Source organism: Pelophylax lessonae, assembly GCF_965119305.1.
Source record: "Pelophylax lessonae genome assembly, chromosome: 1".
In the NCBI taxonomy this organism is placed as follows: Eukaryota; Metazoa; Chordata; class Amphibia; order Anura; family Ranidae; genus Pelophylax; species Pelophylax lessonae.
Window position 1 is genome coordinate 366,605,048 of NC_138768.1, and position 19,358 is coordinate 366,624,405.

Genomic DNA, 19,358 nt, shown 5'->3' on the forward strand with positions numbered 1-19,358 from the left:
CCTTACCAAACATTATGCAGTTTTAGTACTGCAGTAGGCATACATTGCTTACATTCAGTAGGTTGCCAGAAGCTTTTTGTTTTAAAACCCTTCACCCCCATCCACATTGGGGCAATTTGACATGTCAAATTGCAGCCCATTGCCAGCATGATCTCATATTTACTTTCAATAATTTTTATTCAAGAATAACAAATGTACAGGACATTCAAGTACAATAATATTGTAAAGAAGGCAACACAACTTCGGGAGCTTAACAGTACCAATAGTATAAGGTATAACATGAGTAGAGGACATCCAGGGCATTTGCCAGTAGTCCATAGAAGAGTACCTTTCTGACAACACCAAAGAGTCAATGTGCAATGAGGAAACAAATGTAGCACATGTAAAACAAACAAACCAATGAGATTTCATGGTTGTCAAGCCTGTCATCAAGTATCCTGACCCAAGAGAGGTCTATGTGAGCATGGTGAAATAAGAAAATTAGATCAGTAAATAGAGGAATACTCCCGGTACATGTCCGTGCCAAATCGGGTTTCAAACTCCCATATAAGGCATAACGTAATGACAACTAGTTGCCTCACAACAACATAGAGAAAAGGCCCTATGGCCCAGAGAAGATTGGAATGACAGAAGATCAGGAGAAGGGAAGGAGGAAAAGGAGAAAAGAAGAGAGAATAGGACAGAAGTAAGGGTTTACAGCCAGTCCCCAGATAACATCAGTAAGACAATCTAATTCATAGTCACTCCTGGAACCAGTGAGATACCTACGTAGGATGCCCAGGGCTCCCAAATCATCTCAAATTTGGGTACCGTGGTGGTCAGCACGCTGACCATTTTCTCTTGGGTCATAATCCATGTGATTTTATTCCTTATTTTCCTGATGGAGACCCTGGGCAATTTCCAGGATCCCGCTATAGCGAGTTTGGCTCCCAACAGTATGTAGCGAACCAGTGTGTAGGTGTATTTCGGAATGCCCGGGGGTTTTGAATGCAGTAGGGCGATAGGGGCAGTGTTGGGAATCCTATGTCCAGTCACTTTGTATATCATATGAAAAATTCTGTTCCATGTGCCCCTAATTCTAGGACACTCCCACCATATATGCAACATAGAACCAGGCATCTGGCATCCCCTGAAACAGAGAGGTGAGGCAGAGGGATACATCTTGTGTAATTTGACGGGCACAAAATACCAACGGGTCAAGACTTTTATGCCTGCTTCCATTAATGATATACTGTGGATCCCCTGAAAGGAGCGAAATCCAACCCTACCCCATTCCTCTCTGTCCCATTCGGACGCCAGATCCCGTTCCCAGGCCCGCATATATGGAAGTTTCTCTTGGTCGGATACCAGTGAATTATAGATTATTGAGATGCCCCCTCTCTGCTCCGCTGAATTACAGCACCATACCTCATAGCTTGTGAAAGAGAAGGGAGGGGATTCCCCTTTCGAGATGGATGTGAGAAAGTGCGAGATTTGTAAAAATCTAAACTTTTCCGAAAGTGGCATTTTTGAGCTTGTCAGAGCAATGTTTGAGGGTGAGAGGTCCCTGGGAGGTGAAGAAGTGTCCTATACGATAAATTCCTTTATCCAGCCACCATTGGAAGGCCCTAATGTCCATACCGGGTTGAAATGCCGGGTTATGGAATAAGTGTGAAAGTGGTCTCATACTGGAGGTGAGGGAGGAGGACTGCCGTAGACCATCCCACAAAGCGAAGGAAGACGACAAAACAGGAGACAGTATGGGAGGTCTGAGCTTAGGTGGACTCCATAGGAGATAATCCAGGGTGTACATAGGAACTGCCTGTCTTTCAATTTGTATCCAGTCTGGTTTCTCAAATCTGGAGTAAACCGCAGAGAGCTGTGCTAATCGCGCAGCCTGGTAATAGAGCCAAAGGTTAGGGACTCCCAACCCCCCTTTCCGTCTGTGTGCATACAGTACCTTGCGAGAGAGTCTATGTCCCATTCCCCCCCAGATAAAGTTGATAATCAGGTTTTGAAATTTCCGCAGCGGTTCCCTGAGGAGTGGAACAGGGAGAGCCCTGAATATGTAGAGAAGCCTAGGAAGCAGATTCATCTTGACAGCATTAATTCTGCCTAGCCATGATAATCGATAAAGAGACCAACTCTGTAGTTCACCCTTCAAGGACTGGTAAATAGCTGGGTAATTTGCTTTATGTAAATCCTCGAACTTGGCCGTAAGGCTAACCCCAAGGTATCTGATACGGGAGTCTTGCCAAAGAAACTCGAAGGAGGATTGCAAGCGTTGATCCTCCTCTTTTTTTACAGAGATATTTAGGATGGAGGATTTTGATAGGTTAACCCGAAGGCCCGAAATATCTGCAAAGTTAGCCAATGTTTTGCATACATTAGGGAGGGAGACTGAAGGAGAAGTGACGAATAAAAGAAGGTCGTCTGCAAATAATGCACATTTATGTTCCTGAGTGCCACAGGAGACCCCCTTAATGTCTGGATTAGACCGAAGTGCAATGGCGAGAGTTTCAATAGCGATTGCGAATATAATAGGTGACAAGGGGCATCCCTGCCTCGTCCCCTTAGAGATTGGGAACGAGTCAGAGTAATATCCCTGATATCTTATTCTTGCCGTGGGGAATGAGTAAAGAGCCCTGATAATGCCCATGAAGTGTGCTCCAAATCCCCATCTTTCTAATATCGAGAACAAATATGGCCATTCAACTGAGTCAAATGCCTTTTGAAGATCTATGGAAAGGAGCAGACCTTCCTGCGGGACACCCCCCGACCAGCCTGACTGTAGTATAGAGATGATGTCGATCGCTCGCCTCACTTGGTCGGGACCCTGTCTGCCAGGGATAAACCCTACCTGATCTTTATGAATGTAAAGATTAATGAAGGACGCCAACCTATTCGCCAGTAGTTTAGTGAGTATCTTTAAATCATTATTTATGAGCGAGATGGGTCTATAATTGCTGACTTCTCCAGGGTCCTTATCAGGTTTAGGGATCACTGAGATGAAAGCCTGATTGTTTTGTTTGTCGACCGGGCTACCGGTTTTAAGGGTGTTAAAGTATCTAGTTAAGTAGGGGGAGAGCAAGTCAGAGAATGTCTTGTAGTAAAGGTTAGGGAACCCATCAGGTCCCGGTGCCGAACCTAATTTAAGATCTTTAATCACGCCTCTGACCTCCGCTTCAGTGAAGCGTGCATCCATGACCTCCGTATGTTTCTCGGAGATACTAGGGATAGGCAGGCTGTCTAGGAAGGATTGTAACGCTTGTGTCTTATCCGAGTGTGCATCTTGATAAAGGTTTCGAAAGTAGGTTGCAAATTCCTGCAGTATGCGTTGTGGGTTCTGGGTCCTGCCTCCCCCCCCTACAGACATTTTGGGCATTGCATGCAATCCCATTCTGGGCCTAAGCTTCAGGGCCAGCATGGACCCTATTTTGTCCCTCTGGTGATAAAATTTGGCTCCCTGCCATCGGAGGTGTTTCTCCGCCGAGCTGGTCAAAGCCAAATTAAGGTCTGCCCTTGCTGCATCAAGTGCCTTCAAGGACGCCTTGGTAGGTTTACGCTTATGTTCGGTACTTAAGGCTACAAATTCATTTTCCAGGCGGCGTATTTGTGCATTCCGTTCCCGTTTGAGATTGGATGATATTTGTATCAGTTTCCCCCTAATGGTCGATTTATGAGCCGCCCAGAGGACTTCAGGAGAAATCCCATCTAGGTCATTCAAAGAGAAGTATTCCGAAATAGCACGCTCGAGTTCCGACACTCTACAGGGTTCACTAAGAATGGATTCATTAAGTCTCCATTGGAAGGGGCCCTTAGGGGTGCAGGTCCTGGCTACCTTAATTTCCACCATCGAGTGGTCCGACCATACCACGTCTTTAATAGAGGCCAATAACAGTGAGGGGAGCACGGCCCGAGAGACTAAAATATGGTCAATGCGTGCAAAAGTCTGGTGAGGATGAGAAAAGTGTGTGTAATCTTTCGATGTCGGGTGCAGTTCCCTCCAGCCATCCACCAGTCCCAGTTGGTTAATCAATTTGGCTATCTGCGAGCTATGTTTGGGAGGTTTAACCTCTCGAGAGCCCAGTGGTTTAGATTTGTCCAAGCCATAGTCAAAAGCTGTGTTAGAGTCCCCTCCAAAAATGACGCGGCCCTCCAGATGCTGCGAAACCCGACTAAACATGTGCTGGAAGAAGTGGGACTGATTCTGATTTGGTGCATAGTACGAGACAAATGTGTACAATTGTTCTGCAATGGTACCCTTGACTAGCAGAAAGCGCCCCCCGGGATCCCGTAGCTCAGATTGGAGGGTGAAGTTACAAGATTTAGCAAAAAGGATCGCCACACCCCGCGTTTTGTCCTCTGCATTGGCTAAAAAGAAAGTGGGGTACTTAGCGTGCAAAAACGAGGGACAGTATGAGTGGGGGAGGTGAGTCTCCTGGAGCAATAAGACCTCTACCCCTCTGCGGTGGTAATCCTGAAAAGCCTTCCTTCGCTTTATGGGAGAGTTGAGACCCTGAGTATTGTGGGTAGCTATTTTGAGGCATGGGGCTGTAGTTTTAGAAAGAGACATGGAGCAGGTAGTGTAGGTGCATCTGAAAAATCACATCACTCACCCCGTTCCGAGACAAGATACCTGGAGTGTTCATTCGACAAAATCTGGAAATCCGGTTAGGTGTAGAGATCGTAAGCATCATTCTCCCAGGGACCAGCTGCAAGAAAAGAAGAAAGTAGATGAGAGAGAGAGACAGGAGAAAAAGGGAGAGAAGCGGGTAAGGGTGAAGTCGTGGACCAACGTCCAAATAGGACATCCAATGTCGGGTTGAGGTCCACATCAACCCGACAAGGTCAAGTACAGAGTTCCAACCTCCCATGAAGGGGGGCTGGAGAGAGTCACTTGAGAGAACCGAGATCCTCTCCCGTGACTAGTGGAGGCGTCATCCGACCACTCCGGCAGGGCTCCCGCCCTAAGTAAACAAATGCTGTAAATAAAGAACAAATAAATGCAGGTAAGCATGCAAGTAGAACGGCTGCAGGAGAAGAAAGAAAAAAAAAAAAAAAAAAAAAAAAATGCACTACCCCCAGGTGCTCCGCTGCTACCCAGCTATCCAGCTGGAAGAGCCCCCAAAGGCAGTGACAGAGTCGTCTGCAAAGTTCATAAACAAATGGCAGGCCAGTGTCCGGACTGCGAAACTCCCCGAGCAGGACCCCTCCAATTGAAGGGGAGCCTGCCCGAGAGATTGGATCAAAAATAGCAGGCAAAAATCAAAAACAAAGAACCGAATGGTTCTTAATCAAGGAGACAGGTTCATAAGGTGGAACTCCACAGTGAAGGAAATCTTGCTAGGAGCATCCGTGGCTACGATCAGGGGGGCTTGCCATCCTTAGAGCGCTTAAATTTGGATCCGTTCCAGAGCGGGGCAATGGGGCTGGATGGGTTGGGGCGTTTGGATGATCCTGGGCCAGTTGAAGAGGCTTGGTGATCCGGGGGCTGAGGCATAAGTTGCAGATGATGCAGTAATCTTTCTCCTTCCGTGAAGCTGGAAAAGGTATACGTCTTATTCCTGTAGGTGAACTTGAGTGCGAAGGGGAAAGCCCACCAATACTTAAGCTCTTTCTGGGACAGAATGGACAAGAGTGGTTTTAAGGATCTCCGTCGTTGTATTGTAGATGGGGCTAGATCAGTGAAAATCTGAACTGCGTGGCCTTGACAAGTAAGATTTTGAACCTTCCTGGCTCTGCTGACAATTGCTTCCTTTATCATATAGAAGTGGGGTTTGACCACTATGTCCCGCGGATTACCGTCCCGCCTTGGGGGACCCAGTGCTCTGTGAGCTCTGTCAAGTTCAAGTTTGTGCGCTGGTATATCAGGGATAAGATCCTTAATGAGCCCCTGCACAGCGGTCTGGACATCCGCAATTGATTCTGGCAGACCCCGCAGTCTAAAATTGTACCTGCGAGACCTGTTTTCAAGATCTTCCACCTTAAGGAGGGCCGAGTCCAGCTGATCCTGAAGTGATTGTATGAGGGTAGTGTGCTGGTTAGTTTTTGTCACTGTCCTGTCTATTTTGTTCTCAATAGCTTCCATCCTGTCACCCAGGTTCTGAAAATCCACTTTTAGGTTTGAGGTGACTCTGTCAGCAATTTGTGACATACCCCTCTCCATCATGATGGACATTTTATGAAGAAGATCCTCATAATCTGAATGGGAGAGCCCTCCGGATCCCTCCGTGGCAGGGGGTCTGATAGTGGGTATGGGTGTATAGCAGGCAGGGGAGAAATCCCCCATCACCCTGCTCAGGAGGGACTCTGTGGAGGCCGGGGAGGGAGTCAGGAGCAGGGGGTTACTCACAGGTCCCTGTGGGGTAGCCAGGCAGTTTCCTTTAGCCAGAGAATCTGGATGTAGCTGAGCGGCGTCCCCCTCCTCCATCTCCTCACGCTGCTGGGACGGATCCGCCATCTTGGATAGCACTGCCTCCGGAAACCCTGAGGTAAATTGCCTCGCTAGGTCTCTTCTGACCCGATTAGCCTGCATACATTGATTCCCGCGGGTCCGGTGGAGGTGCGGACCCCGATCCGGGTCTGCTAATGTGCTGCGTTACCGCGCTGGGCGGGAGATAGTGCCGGGATGGCGCGGAGCTCCGGTCCTAAGCGGCCATCTTGGGAGCTGCCGCGCATGCGCCTCATGATCTCATATTTAATATAAAATCATCTCATCCCCTCTGTAATACAAGTATCCCTGTGTCTGTTATAGAAAAAATATGCCGATCTGTACCTATATCAGAGCGTCTCTCGGCAATTACGTGACCACTCGGCCCCGGCCACTGAAGCTTTCACCCGGGCAGAGGAGAGATCCGAAGAGTCAGCTGAGTGCTGAGAGACACTATTATATTATAGGTACAGATTGGCATATTTTCTTCTATAAACACAGGCACACTTAATGTATTATTACAGAGGGGATGGGATGATTTTATACTTTACTTTAAGTAACTTACTAACTGGTCACGGGCCGCAAGGTGCGGAGCAGGCAGATGACAGGTCCGTATCCACTCTGCATATATACATGGACACTAAGGGCCCTCCGATCTGATTAAGTGGAAGTAGACAGGCTCAAATGTGGTTCGCTTACTGAAAGTGTAAGAAAAACTCATGCATTACAGAAGTCTATGGCTCAGTGCAGGTAACCCGCAGATGCACTGTGTTGCACTTGCGGATAAGTTTAAAAGTAGCCCAGAGTAATCAGTGCAAAGAACAGACATGCCCATTGCCATTTGGTTTTAATTAAAAACTGACTTTACTTTAGGAATCACCCTGCAGGTATTGGAGGCTGTTGCTTCTTCTACTGCTGGCTTCATTCTCAACACGGATTCTTTGGGTTGGTGGATCGGTAATCTGATCTGGGCTTGCTGACCAGCCATTCCAGAGTTGGAGGTCACCGACCACATCAGAGGGTCAGTGGTTGGGCACCCCCGATATAATGTATCTTACTCTCCATTCAAAAGGAGAAAACTGATCACAGTGATAGCCAATTCTAGTATTATTTAGGCTAATCCTAATTATACAGCGTTCATAAAAAAAAAAAAAAAGTTCAAAGTAACCAATTCAAACATACACTATAATGTCAGAATGCCTGTACATACACATGAACTTTAATAGCATCCCAGCCTTAGCCGATAGGGTTAAATATTTAGTTGGCCCACCCTTTGCAGCTATAACAGCTTCAACTCTTCCAGGAAGGCTGTCCACGGAAACGTTTGACCATTTTTCCAGAAGAGTATTTCTGAGGTCAGGCACTGACGTAGAACGAGAAGGCCTGATTCGCAGTCTCCACTACAATACATGCCCAAAGGTGTTCTATCGGGTTGAGGTCAGGACTCTGTGCAGGCCAGTCATGTGCCTCCACGTCTTTATGGAGCTTGCTTTGTGCACTGGTGCCCAGTCGTACTGGAACAGGAAGGGGCCATCCCCAAACTGATCCCACAAAGTTGGGAGCATGAAATTGTCCAGAATGTCTTGGTTTGCTGACGCCTTAAGAGTTCTTTTCACTGGAACTAAAGGGCCAAGCCCAACCCCTAAAAAAAAAAAAAAAAAAAAAAAAAAAAAAAAAAACACACCATATCCCCCCCCACCAAATGATTTGGACCAGTGCACAAAGACATGGATGAGCAAGTTTGGTGTGGAGGAACTTGACTGGCCTGCACAGAGTCCTGACCTCAACCCGATAGAGCACCTTAGGGATAAATTAGAGCGGAGATTGCAAGCCAGGCTCTCATCAGTACCTGACCTTACAAATGCGCTTCTGGAAGCATGGTTAAGCAATCCCATAGAATCACTCCTAAACCTTGTAGACAGCCTTCCCAGAAGAGTTGAAGCGGTTATAGCTGCAAAGGGTTGGCCAACTCAATATTGAACCCTAGGGACTAATGCCTCGTACACACATTCAGATAAGCGGATGAAAATAATCGCTTTCGACTTGATCGCACAATAATCTGATCGTTAGTACACAGCCGATCACAACAGTTCATCCAACAAAGTCCGCAGGGACAAACATGAAAACTTCTGTTGTACGATAGCCTAGCGAAAGACAATTGTTTAACCCACTTATGCCCCGGAAGATTTTACCCCCTTCCTGACCAGGGCCTATTTTGCGATTCGGCACTGCGTGATTTTAACGGGCAATTGCGAGGTCGTGTGATGCTGTACCTAAACGAATTTGACGTCCTTTTTTTTTCCCACAAACAGAGCTTTCTTTTGGTGGTATTTGATCATCTGTGCGATTTTTTGATCATGCGCTATAAACAAGAAAAGAGCGTCAATTTTGCAAAAATAGCAATATTTTTCAAATTTTTTTATATGAAATTCCCCCCAAAAAAAAAAAAAAAAGTAAAAATCAAAATTTAACATTTTCGGCCAATTTGTTTTATGCTACATATGTTTGGTAAAAAATCATAAACAGCGTATTTTGATTGGTTTGCGCAAAAGTTATCGCGTTTTCTAACAAAGGGAAAGATGTAATTTTTGTTTTTTTTTTTTAACGCGTAATGGCGGCGATCTGCGATTTTTTTGCGGTACTGCGACATTGCGGCGGACAGATCGGACCCTTGACTGACATTTGACACTTTTGGGGTTACCAGTGACATTACTACAGTAATCAGTGCTATACATATGCACTGTTACTGTAAAATTACACTGGTAGTGATGGGGTTAACTTGTTTTGAGAGGGAGGGGTGGTGTGTGTCCCTAGGGGCGTGATTCTAACTGATTGGCTGTGGCTTGAGCTGTAGGAACAATGATCAACGGTCCTACGTAGAACCGTGTGATCATTGTTTCTACACAGGGGAGAATGACAGGCGGCTTGTTTACATTAGCCGCCTGACTTTCTCCCTCTGCAGCGACGATCGCCGAGTGACCGGCAGAAATCGGGTCCGCCGGTCACACACGCGCGGCGGGGGTCTGTGACCGCGCGGGAGCGTGTCTCCAGGGGCGCGCGCTCGCTCCCTAGACCCTCACAGGCTAGCGACGTAGATCTACGTCACTCTGCTTGTGAGGAGCTGACTGCCGACGTAAATAGTCGTGCGGCAGTCGGCAAGTGGTTAATCAGTACAGTATGCGACCACTAAAAAGCGATCGACAAAGACAGCGCATGATCAGAAACACTAAAATAGCACGGAAAAAGCCTGGCTGCCATTGTTTTTGTTTTGCACCATCTGATACGTAGCTAAGCAACCAGGAAGCTTTTGCGGAATAGTGCAAAAAAAATCCTACATTTATATGCATTGTTGAATTCGATATTAGTATCATGCAACAAAATGCAAACAATAAGTCATCCAATTAGCTGAACGTGTGTACGAGGCATTAGACTGGGATGCCATTAAAGTTAATGTGCGTGTAAAGGCAGGAGTCCCAATACTTTTGACAATAAAGTGTATATCAAATACCTAGTCCACACTGTATTAATTCATTTAACCGGTTGCCGACCGCCGCACGACTATATACTGCGGCGGTCAGCCCCGGCCAGGCAGAGTGACGTATCGGTACGTCACTCGCCTGTCACTGACTTGCGAGCCTATCGCGGGCGGGCGCGCGCCCGCCGAGGCGCGCACCCGCCGCGGCTCGTTCACAGGCAAGTCAGTGCGTGTGACCGGCGGACTCGATGTCCGCCAGTCACACTGCGATCGCTCCTGTGAAGGGAGAAAGACAGAGCAGCTTGTGTAAACAAGCTGCCTGTCAGTTCTCCCTGTGTAAAAGTGGAGATCTGACCGTTCTACTATGTAGAACGGTTGATCTTTGCTTTTACACCAATAGGAATGTCCCTACACAGTTAGAATCACGCCCCTAGGACACACTTAACCCCTCCCTGTCCAATAAAGTTAACCCCTTCCCTGCCAGTGTCATTTTTGCAGTAACAGTGCATATGTATAGCACTGATTACTGCAGTAATGTCACTGGTAACCCCAAAAGTGTCAAAAATGTCAGTCAAGGGTCCGATCTGTCCGCCGCAATGTCGCAGTACCGAAAAAAAAATCGCAGATCGCCGCCATTACGCGTTAAAAAAAAAAAAAACAAAAATGGCAAAAATCTTTCCCTTTGTTAGTAAACGCGATAACTTTTGCGCAAACCAATCAAAATACGCTTTTTGCGATTTTTTTTACCAAACATATGTAGCATAAAACAAATTGGCCGAAAAATGTTAAAAAATTTTGATTTTTACTTTTTTTTTGGGGAATTTTATATAAAAAAATGTGAAAAATATTGTTATTTTTGCAAAATTTACGCTCTTTTTTTGTTTATAGCGCGTGATCAAAAAATCGCACAGGTGATCAAATACCACCAAAAGAAAGCTCTGTTTGTGGGAAAAAAAGGGCGTCAAATTCGTTTAGGTACAGCGTCGCACGACCGCGCAATTGTCCGTTAAAGTCACGCAGTAAAAATGCGCAAAAAAAACCCTGGTCCTTTAGCAGCCAAATCCTCCGGGGCTTAAGTGGTTAAAATAAGTCAAGAAAACTGACAAAAATCTTAGCTTAGCAAAATCTTAGCTCACTCATTTACACTCAAGAGAGGCAATCACACAGACAGCTCCCTGGGAGCACTGAGTGAGTCTGTCCAAGAGCACTTTGTTTTGAAGGAGATCAGAACAAGTGAACAAAGATGATTTGTCAGTTTCTTTTTGGACTGCTTTTGACTAAAATTGATACAGTGTGGACTGGGTGTGCATTCATGTTAGAATTGGTTACTTTGTTCACTTTTTAGGAACGCTGTATAATTAGGATTAGGCTCCATTCACACTTGTACCACTCAAGTTGCGCAGACTTTGGAGTGCAACTTTGACGCAATTTGGATACAACTTTGGCTTCGACCACCAAAAACGGACAACTGTTGCACAAAAGTTGCATTGCATGTAGAAATATTTATAAAACAACTGAATGAATACAACAGATTCAACTTTCATGCAATTTTTGAGGGCCAACGTTGAAGTCTATGGCCCTCAGGTTGCATGCAAGCCAGACTAAAGTAGTGCATGAACCACTGAAGTTGCTGCAACTTTAAGTAGGCCATATATGAATGGCTCTCATTGGAAAACATGGGGAACAGCTTGTCATGCAACTTTGTTAAAAGCAGCATGGCAAGTCGCACAAGTGTGAATGGAGACTAAGTTATGCTATGGTTTTCTGGGGATTTGTAATACAGCTACTGGTTCACGTTATTTACCAAGCAAAATTCTTGCATCTTTATATTTTACATATACAGTATGTTCTCAGAGAACACTACAAAGGCAGAGTGGGGGGATACAATTTATCACAGCAATTAGGAACCTGGCCTCCCAGTTCCTGACAGTAGGAGACTCTAGGCATGCAGTGAGAGCTGGTCTCTGTGCTGGGAGAGTGCTGTGCAGCATGCTCATGGCACAAACATGTACACTTTTGCCTCGTTTCCACTGAGCGGAACGGTTCGGGACGGTACAGTTTGGAAGGGTTAGAATGGTCCGGTCTATTCAGGTGAGCGTTTCCACTGCAAGTCGGGCGGACCAGGGACCATGCGGGGTTTACACCAAATGAGGTGTTTGTTTTGCTCTTTCATTTGACGTGATTGATGGTTTCCTGTCCGCCAATCAGTGGACTCTATCGTGTGACGCCAGTAGCTCCGCCCTAATCGTACCGTACCATTTCCTATGGCCCTACATCTGAAGCAGGACCAGGAATGGTGCGGTTTGGTTCGGTTTTATGGGCCACTTTCATAATGGAAACACTCAAATTAGCATACCGTACCGAACCGACCCGAACCGATCCGCTCAGTGGAAACGAGGCATTTGTGAGCTTAAGAAAAGTAGCAAGTAGAAAAGCTCCCTGGGGTGAGTACACAAATAATTCAGTGAGGTATTGACAAACAGTGCTGTGATTTGTTAGTGCTATACACAAGACTATTTACAGGTGCTGTGCAGTATTCCAAAAAAACGTCCAAACAAATTCCTAGTCGTGTCCCATCACTAACTATACAAACCGCAATCCTTACTATCAGACTGAACAAGCCTAAGGCCTCTTTCACACGGGCACTCCGTTTTTGTCATCCGTTCTTTTTTTTTTTATACGGACACGGATGACACTTGTGTCATCCGGTCCGTATGTCCGCATATTATCCCATATGTTTGTGGATGATATACGGACAATGTATGTCTATGGGATTGCGGATGACACTGCTGACATCGGATTTTGCGTCCTTTTAGTTTTTTAACAGAAGAAAAATAGGGTTCTGTTCCGTTCCAAAAAATGGAACAGAACTGAAAGGACGCAAATCGGATGTCAGCAGATGGTCATCCGCAATCCCATTGACATGCATTATGTCCGTATATCACCCACAAACGGATGGGGTGATATACAGAACGCCCGTGTGAAAGAGGCCTAATGCTTGGTAGGCTCTGCATACACAGCTTGCTTCTTACTGACCTTAGCAGCTCTCTCAAAGAGGACTTGTCTGATCCCCAGGTGTGAGGGTATAAATTGACCTACGGGAGAGGACCAAGACCCGAAATGGATAATGGCTCAGAGATCTCTAAACATGTATTAGAGAAGCCTGGGAGATGTATAAACCCCGTCACCTTCTGGGACGCTCTGCTACACTATATATTGTCAAAAGTATTGGGAGTGATGCCTGCCTTTACACGCACATTAACTTTAACCACTTTACCACTGGAGGATTTTGCTGTCTTACGTCTGGGCCACTTTTTGCGATTCGGCACTGTGCGACTTTAACTGACAATTGTGCAGTCATGCAATCCAGTACCCAAGCAAAATTTACGTCCTTTTTTTCCCACAAACAGAGCTTTGGTGGTATTTGATCACCTGTGCGATATTTACTTTTTGCGCTATAAACAAAAAAAGAGCGTACATTTTGAAAAAAATAACAATATTTTTCACATTTTTTTATATGAAATTCCCCCCCCCCCCCCAAATGTAAAAGTCAACATTTTTTATCATTTTAGGCCAATTTGTTTTCTGCTACATATTTTTGGTAAAAAAAAATCACAATAAGCGTATTTTGATTGGTTTGCGCAAAAGTTATTGCGTTTATTGACTAAGGGAAAGATTTCTGTCGTTTTTGGTGTTTTTTTTAACGAGTAATGGCGGCGATCTGCGATTTTTATTGGAGAGGGAGGGGTTAATATATGCCTGGTGCTTACTGACGTGTGTGGGGGGAGGGGACTGAGTGACACAGGGACAGATCGCAGGTTCAGCTATGCTGAACCCTGCAATCTGTCACTGTTTGTCACATAGGAGATCCGCCCGCTTTGTTTACACAAGCGGGCGGATCTCCACACTCGATTCCCCGATGATCGGGGAAGAGCGGCGGTGATCACCGCCGCTCCTCCCCTGGCCCGACCCCCGCTGTGACTGAATACAGTGGGAGCGAGCCTCCGGCGTCGCGCGCACGCCACCGAGAGAGGGGAATGTCTGGCGACGTAGGTCTACGTCGTCAGACGTTATCGAGCCACTTTGCCGCAGTAGAGCTCTAGTGAGCAGCGGTAAAGTGGTTAAAGGCAACCCAGTCTTTGTCCGTAGGGTTCAATATTGAGTTGGCCCACTATTTGCAGCTATAACAGATTAAAATCTTCTGGGAAGGATCAACTCTTCTGGGAAGGCTGTCCACAAGGTTTGTGAGGCATCCCAGTCTTAGTCAACAGCGTTTAATATTGAGTTGGCCCATCCTTTGCAGCTATAACAGCTTCAACTCTTCTGGGAAGACTGTCCACAAGGTTTAGCAGTGTGTCTATGAAAATGTTTGACCATTCTTCTGGAAGAATGGTCAAACATTCCCATAGACACACTCCTAAACCTTGTGGACAGCCTTCCCAGAAGAGTTGAAGCTGTTATAGCTGCAAAGGAAGGGCCAACTTAACATTGAACCCTACAGACTAAGACTGGGATGCCATTAAAGTTCATGTGTGTGTAAAGGCAGGCATACCAATACTTTTGACAATATAGTGTATATGTGGCCACGTATAAGACCCACTTCAGTGATGCTGCGTATACAGTATGTGTACAGTTACCGGGAAGGGGTTAGGTAGAATTACTTGGCTGATCACTGTCACCTGCTGAGAGGGATGCTCTACAGTTTCACTGGTGTGCAGGCTCCTGCCTGGCTGAAATGTTGATTACAAGCAGAGAAGCTCCTTCTTCCCATCACTGAGAACAAACAAAAGGTATTCAAAAACCATTCCCCTGTGCTCACAATGGTTAACCAAAAGGTACACAGTGTAAAGATTCTTTCTCAGCGCCAGTGGTCTTGCTGCCCCCTTAGGATAATGGGTATCCTTTTAGACTGAAAGACAACAAAAGGAAAGGCCACACTGACCTAGAACATTACCTCCATAAAATGTATTTTAAAAATAAAAACAAGAATAGATACACTCACAAACACATACTTCCTAAGCGCATGTCATAGCAAGTGGGACCAAGCGCCTTCAGGTCTACTGTAGTCTATCGGTACCGTGGAAACACCAGGCGGCATCCATGATGGCTGACACATTTTGAGGGCAAACCCTCTTCCTCAGTGCCAGGGTAGTGAATGATTCCTGTACTGCATGAGTTCATTGGGCTAAGGGGAAAGGAACAAATTAGAATATATATCTTATTCCTTGTTCTCACAGGCTTTCTTCTATTTGTGTGACTGGTGCTCTGAAGTTGGATCTCTCCACTACCTGGTTAGACACAGCTCCCTAATAGTGTTAGCCCTGTTTGGGAAATATCCAAATTTTCAGGGTGTTTGGCAGGTGTTTGGCCCGCCAAACGCCCTGCAATGCACTACACGTTGCACAGTGCAATCTAATCCCTGATTGGGCAAAGCTTTGCCCAATCAGGGTGCAGTAAAAGCTGTTTTAAGGAAAGGGGCCAGAAAGTCAACCAATGAGTCATTAGATGTCAATGGGCTTCCCCGCTGACAGCTGAAAAAAACATTTAATAGTAAAAAAATGTTTAAAAAAACTGTGTGAGTGCCCCCCCCTTCAATCCACACTAGACCCTTTTGGAACCCCCAATACCAAAATAAAAAAACGGCGTTACCCCCCCCCCCCAAATCCACACTAGACCCTTATCCGAGCATGCAGCCTGGCAGGTCAGAAAAGAGAGGGGAACGAGCGAGCAGCTTGAAAAGGGTCTCTTCCCCACAACCCTGGGCTGTGTTTGTGGGGTTCTTCAGGCAGGGGGCTTATCGGACTCTGGAAGCCCCCTTTAACAAAGGGGCCACCAGATCCCACCCCCCATGTGAATGAGTATGGTGTACATAGTACCCCTATCCATTCACGTAATTTTTCCCACTTACAAAGAAATTAAGGATAAAGGACGTTAATTTCGTTTGGGTACGGCGTTGCACAACCGCGCAATTGTCAGTTAAAGTCGCACAGTGCCAAGTTGCAAAAAGTGGCCTGGACGTAAAGCAGGAAAATCCTCTGGTCCTAAAGTGGTTAACTCAACCCGCCGTGTTTGGAGGCAGAAAAATGCTTACTTTGACCCTAAGAACACCATCTCTACAGTAAACCATGGAGGTGGACACATGATGCTTTGGGGCTGTTTCTCTGCTAAAGGTACAGGCTGACTTTGACGCATTAAGGGACAATGGACGGGGCCATGTATTGTAAAATCTTGGATGAGAACCTTCTTCCCTCAGCCAGAACACTTAAGATGGGTTGTGGATGGGTTTTCCAGCATGACAATGACCCAAAACATACCGCCAAAGCAACAAAGGAGTGGATCAAGAAGAAGCACATTAAGGTCATGGAGGGGCCTAGTCAGTCTCAGGACCTTAATCCTATAGAAAATTTATGGAGGGAGCTGAAGCATTGAGTTTCCAAGAGACAGCCAAGAAACCATAAGAATTTAGAGAAGATCTAAAAGGAAGAGGGAACCAAAATCCCTCCAGAGATGTGTGCAAACCTGGTCACCAACTGCAAGAAACATTTTACCTTTGTGGTAGCCAACAAGGTTTTCTCCACCAAGTACTAAGTCATGTTTTGCTTGGGGATCAAAAACGTATTTCACTCACTGAACAGCAACTTAAGTTATAGCATTTGTTTTATTTATTTTTTTTCTGGATTTTTGGTTGATATTCTGTCTCTATCAGTCTCTATAAATGAAAATGCACCTATAATAAAAATGATAGTTTTCCCACAAACAGAGCTTTCTTTTGGTGGTATTTGATCACCTCTACGCTTTTCATTTTTTGCGATATTAATAAAAAAAGAGCAACAATTTTGAAAAAATAACAATATTTTTCTACTTTGACAGTTAAAAAATATCCAATATATTACATTTTTGTCATATATTTAGGCCAAAATGTATTTAGCTTCGTGTCTTTGACAAAAAAATTCTCAATGAGCGTATTTTTAACTTTTAGCTTTAAGACCGGAAGATTTTACCCCATTTCTGACCAGGCCATATTTTGCGATTCGGCACTGCATTACTTTAACGGACATTTGCACGGTCGTGCAATGCTGTATCCAAATTAAATTTATGTCTTTTCTTTCCCCACAAACAGAGCTTTCTTTTGGTGGTATTTGATCACCTGTGCAAATTTTACTTTTTGCGCTATAAACAAAAAAATAGCGACAATTTTGAAAAAATAACAATATTTTTCACATTTTTTTATGTGAAATTCCCCCCAAAAATAAATGTAAAAATCAAACTTTTTTAACATTTTAGGCCAATTTGTTTTCTGCTACATATGTTTGGTAAAAAAAAATCGCAATAAGCGTATTTTGATTGGTTTGCGCAAAAGTTATTGCAGCTACTAACTACGGGAAAGATTTATGTCATTTTTTTTTTTTTTTTTTTTTAACGAGTGTGACGGAATCCGGACACCACCGACTGGGTGTCTGCGATTTTTTTTTTTGCGGGACTGCGACATTGCGGCGGACAGATTGGACCCTTGACTGACATTTTTGACACTTGGAGGGACCAGTGACATTACTACAGTAATCAGTGCTATAAATATGCATGTTACTGTAATAATGACACTGGCAGGGAAGGGGTTAACTTTATTGGTGATCAAGGGGTTAAATGTATGCCTGGTGCTTACTGACGTGTGTGTGGGGGGGGGGGGGGGACTGTGTGACACAGGCACAGATCGCAGGTTTAGCTATGCTGAATCCTGTAATGTGTGACTGCCTGTCACAGAGGAGATCCGCCTGCTTTGTTTACACAAGCGGGCGGATTTCCTCACTCGATCCCCGGCGATCGGGGAAGAGCGGCAGTGATCACCGCCTCTCCTCCCCTGGCCTGACTCCCGCTGTGTCCGAATACAGCGGGAGCGAGCCTCCGGCGGCGTGCGCACGCCGCCCACAAGGGGAGGAGTCCAGCGACGTAGGTCTACATCGCTGGACGGAATCGAGCCACTTTGCCGCAGTACGCTCCATGTGAGCAGTCGGCAAGTGGTTAATGCCAAAGAGCAAAATTTTGGATCTCTTCTGACCACAGCACTTTCTCCCAATCCTTCTCTGAATCATTTAGATGTTCATTGGCATGACTGTACATGTTCCTTCTTGAGGAGGGGGGACTTGCAAGTGCATACAATACTGTACATGGACATACTTTTCAGTAAGCCAACATTTCTGTATTAAAAATCCTTTTTTTATTGGTCTTATGTAATATTCTAATGTGAACCATATTCATCAAATTTAAAAGTAAGAAATCTTTGAAATATATCACTCCGTGTGTAACGCATCTATATAAAGTATGAGTTTCACTTTTTGAATTGAATTACTGAAATAAAATAACTTTTTGATGATATTCTAATTTTATGAGATGCACCTGTATATCATCGCACGTTTTCTTAACACCATAAGAGCAGGAAAAAACTTTCTGTATGTTGAATTGCAGTGTAGACAACACTCCCTATAGAAGAATGAGCACGCCCTAAATACAAAACATTGGTATTTGCAAATCAAGCAGTGACATGTTCCAGAGACAAACTGCACAAAAATGATTAGAATTCTAGAGAGGGCAGGAAGATTCTGTCTGCTCGCCTACTAAAATATACATAATGTCTGTTATGTTAATGGCAACTCATTGTAAAATAATCTATACAAATCTTCCTGAGGTGAGTCCTGCTGCAAGATGTGAACAGAAGCATCATGTATCCTAATATAAATTCTGAATATTTCATTTCTAGTTATTGGATTTAAATATGACATAAACTTAAAGTGTACTGTAAGTCCACCCTAAAGCCCCTGTCACACAGGCGGACCGTTCAGAACTTCAGATCCGCCTGTCCGTTTTTTTTGCAGATCTGAACGGATGCCCCATGCATCTCTATGGGGCATCGGATGTCAGTAGAGACATGTCCGCTGACATCCGATCTTGTCCGTCAAATCCGGATGGATGGAAACCCTATTTTCCATCCGTCCAGTGGATCAGATCAGATGGGATCGGATGAGAGAAGGTCCATTTCCATCCGATTCCCCCATAGAGAACAGCGGGACCTGACAGCTCTGTCTCCGCACACAGCACGAAGACACAGCTGCCATCCGCCTGCTCAGCGGGGGATCGGCGGATCGATCCACCGCTGAGATAAACAGAGTCCGCCGATGGACCGGAATGTGTGAAAGGGACCTAACACTTAAATCTCTGCATCTGCAGACATCCACAATCTAACACTAACCTATAGCTCTGAAGAGGACACAGGTGACAACGGCTGTGAAATTAATGGGGAGTGATGTCACCCATAGACTGAGAAGGTTGCAGAGGTTCTGAGCCAGAGGTAGCGGAACTGAGTTCCACAAAGTTCCAGCTGAAAAAAATCCCTGTGTGTAACTATTTATATGTCATCTTTTAGTACCCTATTTTCATTTTACAATACGCATACATTGTACATATAACAATATTGTAAGG